Raw genomic sequence first — 7,126 nt, forward strand, 5'->3', positions numbered from 1 at the left:
TATATTGACAGCCTACTGGCTGCTTTCTTCTATTATTAGCCAACGCAGCACATCCCTTAGCATATAGGTGCTTCCTTTGTAAGTATATCCAGCTGCTGAGTGCACTGAAATGGGCTGAATTAATCAAGTGTGACTGATTGCCTTAATTGATGGGGGAGACGCAGTAACCTTTTTCTGGGAGCAACGACATCATGTAATTACAGAGGAAACAGTATAGCTTTTTCTAGTTGGACTAGACACCTCTAATGACTTTAGCCAAGCAAAGGGTATTATTATCTCCCATTTTAGAGGTTTAAAAAACTGAGACTAATATCAGTTAAGTAGGTAACAATCCTAAGGTCATAGAAAAAAAAATGAGCAAATTCAGAATTCAGGTCTGTTTAACCCTAAAATCCATGTATTAAGCAGTACAACCAGAATCTCACAGATTGGGTTACAGCATATGTAAGTCCAAATAAGATATTTCTAGCTAGTCTCAACTCACATTTCTGGGGCTGCATACAAATGCTTCACTTGTCCTGGGTCTTTACTTTCTTGGGATTGTAATATTTAACTAGTACTTCTAGCTTTTCAGAAGACTTCCCTATGGGATGAGTTATAAAAGGATACCTCGGGGTGTTCAGTCGGTTGAGTGTCTGACTCTTGATTTCGGCTCAAGTCATGATCAGGTCATGATCCCTTGCCAGGCTGTCATGGAGTCTGCTTAAGATTCTCTCTCTCCCTCTTCCTCTGCCCCTTCCCCACTTGTGCATGCAAGTTCTGTCTCTCTGTCTCTCTCAAAAACAAACAAACAAACAAACAAACAAAAAAACACCTCACACAATTACCTTAAAAATCACCTCTTTTTTCTTGACCAGGTGCCCAAGACAAAACTGGGAACTGTGCTTTCATTTTCTCTCAATTTGTGGCAGGTATCCTCCCAATCCAGGATAGCCTTCAGAAAGTTATAGGCTATCACTCTTCTTCATGAGTATTGATTTTCCTAAGAGGAAGCCTACTGGGGCTTTCACATAACTGGCACCCTCATTGACCTGCTTCCTCCCCCAAATACTTATTTCTTAGAGTTCCCAAAGGAACATGCAGAAGCAGCCCACATGGGAGACCCCAGCTACAGGTGAAAGGAAATTTTCATCTGTTTCATTTGGCAATTGTTTACTATCCAAATGTTTCACTTAAACTCCATTCCTCTCTTCCCCCAGTTAAGTCTCATGATTACCTAATGCTTGTCTTCACATGGACAATTCTGAGAGGTAGAAGCTTCCTTGCCTCAATCATTTCCTGCCTCTGGACCTTAGATTTCCCATCTGTAAAATTAGGAGGCTTGACCTTCTATTATCTATAGACTCCCTCTGTTTCATAATTCTAAGAATTTATTCCTATGAAAGAGAACAATCGAGAAAAGTAATTGACATTCTCTACTTTCAAGGAACATAGAAAAAATATAAATCATGATTTTTAAATATAAAATTACATACACACACACTTTTACTTTTCAGGCTTTACCTTAAAATAGAAAGTTAGTTTTATTTCAGAGAGTAGTGGCACCGTGTGGAGAAATGAGGAGGGAGTTTTGATCTTAAAGACTTGGTTTGATATCCAGATGTGATACTTACTCTCCCTGCAACACTGGCCATATTACTTCACCTCCCTTACTTTACATGTCTGTCAAATAGGACAAATGATACCAAGCTTATAGGATCTTATGAAGATTCACAAGATAATATGTATAAAGCATCTAGTAGAGGACATGATTGATATTAACACAGATTCTAATGTTAAAATTAATATGAATATTACTTAGAGTTTATGAAAACTCTGAATACCATAATACTTTTTTTTCTAAGACCACATAGCATACAGTTGGGCAAATGCTTGCATTGCATTATTAGCAAGATCATTTTAGGCTACACAATGGATGGAGAGAGAAAGCTGACCTCCCTAAAAAGCTTTTCCATATCTTTCCCTTCATGTCCATCCTTACATTCAGAAAAAGGAAATGAAAGTGTTGGAGTGTCAAAGAGAAAATAACATATTTTTCTCTTTGTGACTTTACATATGCAGCATTCTTTCACAATTAAAGAGTCAGCATTTCAATATATGCGTTTGATTTCTAACGATCTCATGGCAGAAATAGTGGTCTTTGTTCATGAACAAAAATGTTTATAAAGATTATGCTCATCCCTCCAGATCACAGTTTTATATTAAATCTTTATAGCTTTAAATAAAATAAGATTATAATGACCAGGTCTACATTAAAAAATCTATTTCCTTGATGATTTTCATTAACTGGTTATGAACAAAATATTCACTGTTTTAAATATTTAACAGATTGTTATTTGCTTCATGGACAATGAAATTATTAAAGGTTATTGATTAATTGCCTTGGGATGAACTGTTTTCATTGAAAAAGGAAATGACTCCAGGTCTCATAAACAGAAGGAATTAATTTCAGGAACTGATTACTAGGTAATGAAAGAATTTAAAAATCAATTAAAGGACAGTGAGGCAATCCTCAGGTTCACAACAAGAGGAAGCCACTACCACTGCTAGGGCTGGAGGGACACTGGGAGTAAGTGGACTGCAGGAAGCTGGCCCAGCCTTGGAACCAGAACCACAGCAAGGATTGCTGTAAGCTGAAGCCCCAGAGGAGATTCAGTTGCTGCTAAAGATGCCACCATAAGCAGGGATGGCAAAAGCGAGAGTCTCCCCTCTTTCTCTCTCTCTCCAGCCTCCCCCTGGGGTCTTCTTGGCCAAACCAACCATCTTGAGGAAATGCAGCTCTATGAGAAACAGAGGAGGGGAGAGAAAAGGCTATGGATGGATCTGAGAACAAAAAGAGGTTTAATTGATCAGCCCAAGAACCATGTTTTGGTTAAAATTGTAAGCACCTGGAGGACAGGAACCGCATCTGATTCCCCAGTATATCTATGACATCAATTCAGCACAGTGTACAACATGTTCAGTACGTATTAACAAAATGAACCCATATGTGTTAGACATCTCATAGGCTCTATTCTGATCCTCAGAGCCATTTGTGTCTGGAGTTCTTTGCTGCCTGTTTTACTCCAGCTCCCACAGCAACTGACCTTGGTGGGCATAACCCAACAATGTGTCTTGACTTCCACCTCCCAATCCAGAGGAGCCTGCTTAGTACCCACATATGCACAGCCTAGAGGTTAATACTCCATTGGAGACTATAACTGGCAGACACATTTGTCTCTCTTATTCTTCCCACCAATGAACTATCGCAAAGTGCTGTTGTTTATAAAACCTTCTGAGAAAATGCTCCCATGTTGCCAAGCAGTCAGTTGCCCTAGCTACCAAAAGGAAGTGTCCTTGGAAATATACCCTCAAATCGTGCTCCCTCCTTTCATGCCTCCTTCTCTGTTTCTCTTCTGCTTCCTGAGGATAAAAGCACTTCCTCATGACATATTAGCACCTAAAATTTTGCCTCAACTGTTGCTTCCTGTGGAACCCAGCTGAGGCCCTGGTAAAATTGAGAAGTAGCACAGAACTAGAAGTCAAGAGTTATGGGTTCAAGTGTGAGTTCCACATTGAGCTAGCTGCATAACTTTTAGTAAATCTTTTAGCCACTCAAGGCCCAAATTTTATTTACTTTTTCATGAACATTTATTGAATAGGTACTCTGAGCAAAGCATGGTACTAAGTGCTAGGATAAAAATTTGAAAAGAACATGGTCTTGGCTCTCAAGGACTTTACATATTAAGAAATAATAATATCCTCATCTGTGAGATAAGAATGTCCTTTATAGCTCAAGTCAGTGATTCAAAATTCAGACTTAGGACATTCTATAACTATCACAAATAAATTGTTACCCTCAAATATCTGCTATTTCCATCCTAAGCCATACAGTGCCTTGTCATTATATAGATCACCTTGAATCCTGAATATCAATTTAATATTGAATTGTTTCTCCTATAGTATTTAAATATATTCTCCTATAGTATTTAAGAATGAGAATTGTAGGGGTGCCTTGGTGGCTCAGTCAGTTAAGCATGCAACTCTGGATATCGGCTCAGGTCACGATCTTACTGTTCATGGGGTTGAGCCCCAAGTCAAGCTCCGTGCTGACAGAGTGGAGCTTCCTTCGGATTCTCCTTCTGCCCCTCCCCCGCTTGTGTGTGTCACACACCCTCTCTCAAAATAAATAAATAAACTTAAAAAAATAAAATAAAAATGAGAAATCTTTATTATGTCTAAATTACACTTGGCAATTTATCCAAATGAAATAATCAGGGATGTATATAAAGATACATGGACATGGAATTTCATAACAGCACAGTTTATAAATAAAAGGCACTGGAAACAACATAAATAGCCAACCAATATAGGCTAAATAAATTACGTAACATTTCTATGGTGGAATACTAATGACTCTCTAAAATGCATATAGATGTTTACTTATGGCATAGAAATAATGTTGAAGAGGTTCTTAAGTGGGGAAAGTTCATATTTTAAATCAGTAAAGTATCCTATTTCTATAAACAAATTATATATATTCACACGCAACTAGAAGGAAACATAAGAAAATGTTAGCATTAGTTGTCTTTGGATGCATTAGTTATCTGTATAATTTTTCTACTATAAAGCTATGTACGTTTTTAAAGTTTATTTATTTATTTTGAGAGAGACAGAGAATGCAAGCAGGGGAGGGGCAGAGAGAGAGTGGGAGAGAGAGAACCCTAAGCAGGCTCCACACTGCAAGCACAGAGCTCGATGCAGGGCCCAATCCCATGAACTGTGAGTTCATGAACTAAGCCGAAACCAAAAGTTGGATGCTTAAGTGACTGAGCCACCCGAGTGCCCCAAGATATATTTTTAAATATATTAAATATACATATTTAAATAACTTTAAATAAGGTTATAGGAGTAAGCTAAGTCCATTTATTCACTCAAGCACCACTACAAGGGAAGTGACAACTCATTATTTCTTATATCATATCCTTTTTTTCTGTTAATGTACTTTAAAATACTGGGGATATTAAACATTTTCTCCATGTTGAAAAAATTAATAAGAGAGAAATTCCCCTCTGTATCATTTTACATTAAACCTCCATTTTTATGAAGGATGCTTACAGCTTAACAATTTTGATGTCCCTTGGAGCTCATTAAATTGAGATTCTTTCTGAATAGTAAATTAACTTTTAGTGAATTATAACCTGGAATAGAGGAAGGGAGCAAACTGGTATAGTACTGAGAACACATTTTGAAATCAGTCTTTGAAACTAGGTTTCAAATCCTGGTTCCTCACCACCCAGCTGTGTAAACTTGCACCTTAGTTTTCTCACATGAAAAAATGGGAATAATAAAATCTGACAAACAATTTGTGAAGTTGAAATGAGACAAAGTCTAGGAATGGCCCAGCACAAGGCTTGGTGCCAAGACACTCAATCAGCAAAAGCTTTAGTTCCATTCTTTCTTTTATGATCTCAAAGTCTATAAAGAAATAGAAATTAAAGGGAAGTAGAGATTATACATTTGAATGCATCCTACTTTCCTCCTCCTTGGACCTTTTTACTAATTTGAAATATGAGGGAAATAAAAAGAGGGATTTAAAATTTTTAGGGGTGCCTGGATGGCTCAGTCAGTTGAGAATCTGACTTTGGATCAGGTCATGATCTCGCAGTCCATGAGTTCAAGCCCCGTGTCGGGATCTATGCTGACAGCTCAGAGCCTGGAGCCTGCTTCAGATTCTGAGTCTCCTTCTCTTTCTGCCCTTCCCCCGCTAGCATTCTGTCTCTCTCTCTCTCTCTCTCTCTCTCTCTCTCTCTCTCTCTCTCAAACATAAATAAACATCAAAAAAAATTTTTTTAAGTTAAAATACCAGTGGAAGGCTGAAATGTCATCATACCCACAAATATTGCTATTATCCAAATTTATTTCTGAGTGGTCCCAATTTAAAACAAATACTTGTGGTTTTTTTTACCTTTGTATAAATTGAAGCAGATTATTCATATATTCTTCATTTAGGGAGGGGAAAATGTTATCTTTTAGAAGAGCAATTTACTGTAATGTACTTTTTTGTGTCAGAAAATTCATTTTTAGAATTCATATTGCTGTTAAAGTATGCAGTTAAATGATTCTCAATATACTATAATGCATCAAATCCTACCAAAATGAATTTCTTCAGTATAAAAATTAAATCTCTTTCCTGTCATGTTCATACCATCAAACTATGTAAAATATTTAAGAAAGAAAGAAAGAAAGAAAGAGCAAGAAAGCAAGAGAAAGAAAAAAAAGAAGAAAAAGAAAGAAAGAAAGAAAGAAAGAAAGAAAGAAAGAAAGAAAGAGGAAGAAGGGAAGAAAGGGGAGGGAGGGAAGGAGAGGGAGGGAGGGAGGAAGGGAGGGAGGAAGGAAGCAAGAAAGAAAGAAGGGGAGAAAGGGAGAGAGAGAGAGAGAAGGAGGAAAGGAGAAGATAGGGAGGGAGGGAGGGAGAGAGGAGAGGGAAGGAAAGGGAAGGGAAGGGAAGGGAAGGGAAGGGAAGGGAAGGGAAGGGAAGGGAAAGAAAAAGAATCCATTTTTTTAAAAAAGAGAAGGGGATAAAGGGAGAGAGAAGGAGGGAGGGAGGGAGAAGAGAGGGAGGGAGAAAGAGAGGAGAGGGAAGGGAAGGGAAGGGAAGAGAAGAGAAAAGAAAATCCATTAAAAAAATTTAATGTTTATTTTTATTTTTGAGAGAGAGAGAGATACTCTGGTTTCTCTTCAGATCGCATAAATCTTTCGCCTTTTACTAAAGATTTCCGTGGAGAGAGAGAGAGAGAGAGAGAGAGAGAGAGAGAGAGACAGACTGTGAGCAGGGAGGGGCAGAGAGAGAGGGAGACACAGAGTCTGACGCAGCCTCCAGGCTCTGAGCTGTCAGCACAGAGTCAGGTGTGGGGCTCAAACCCATGAACTTTGAGATCATGAGCTGAGCCGAATTAGGATGCTAACCCAAGCCATCTAGGCACCCCAAAAGCCATTTTTCAATAAAAGTTCAGGAGTGCCTGGGTGGCTCAGTTGGTTAAGCATCTGACTTTGACTCAGGTCATGATCTCATAGCTCCTGAGTTCGGGCTCTGTGCTGACAGCTCAGAGTCTGGAGCTTGCTTCTGATTCTGTGTCTCCCTCTC

The 7,126-nt window shown here is 38.4% G+C and overlaps 1 pseudogene; it reads left to right on the plus strand.

Moving 5' to 3' along the window:
* Nucleotides 1–6,705: 6,705 nt before the first annotated feature.
* On the plus strand, nt 6,706–6,791 carry LOC125147343 (uncharacterized; annotated as a pseudogene).
* Nucleotides 6,792–7,126: the final 335 nt, after the last annotated feature.

This window comes from Prionailurus viverrinus, chromosome D1 (genome assembly GCF_022837055.1).
Source record: "Prionailurus viverrinus isolate Anna chromosome D1, UM_Priviv_1.0, whole genome shotgun sequence".
In the NCBI taxonomy this organism is placed as follows: Eukaryota; Metazoa; Chordata; class Mammalia; order Carnivora; family Felidae; genus Prionailurus; species Prionailurus viverrinus.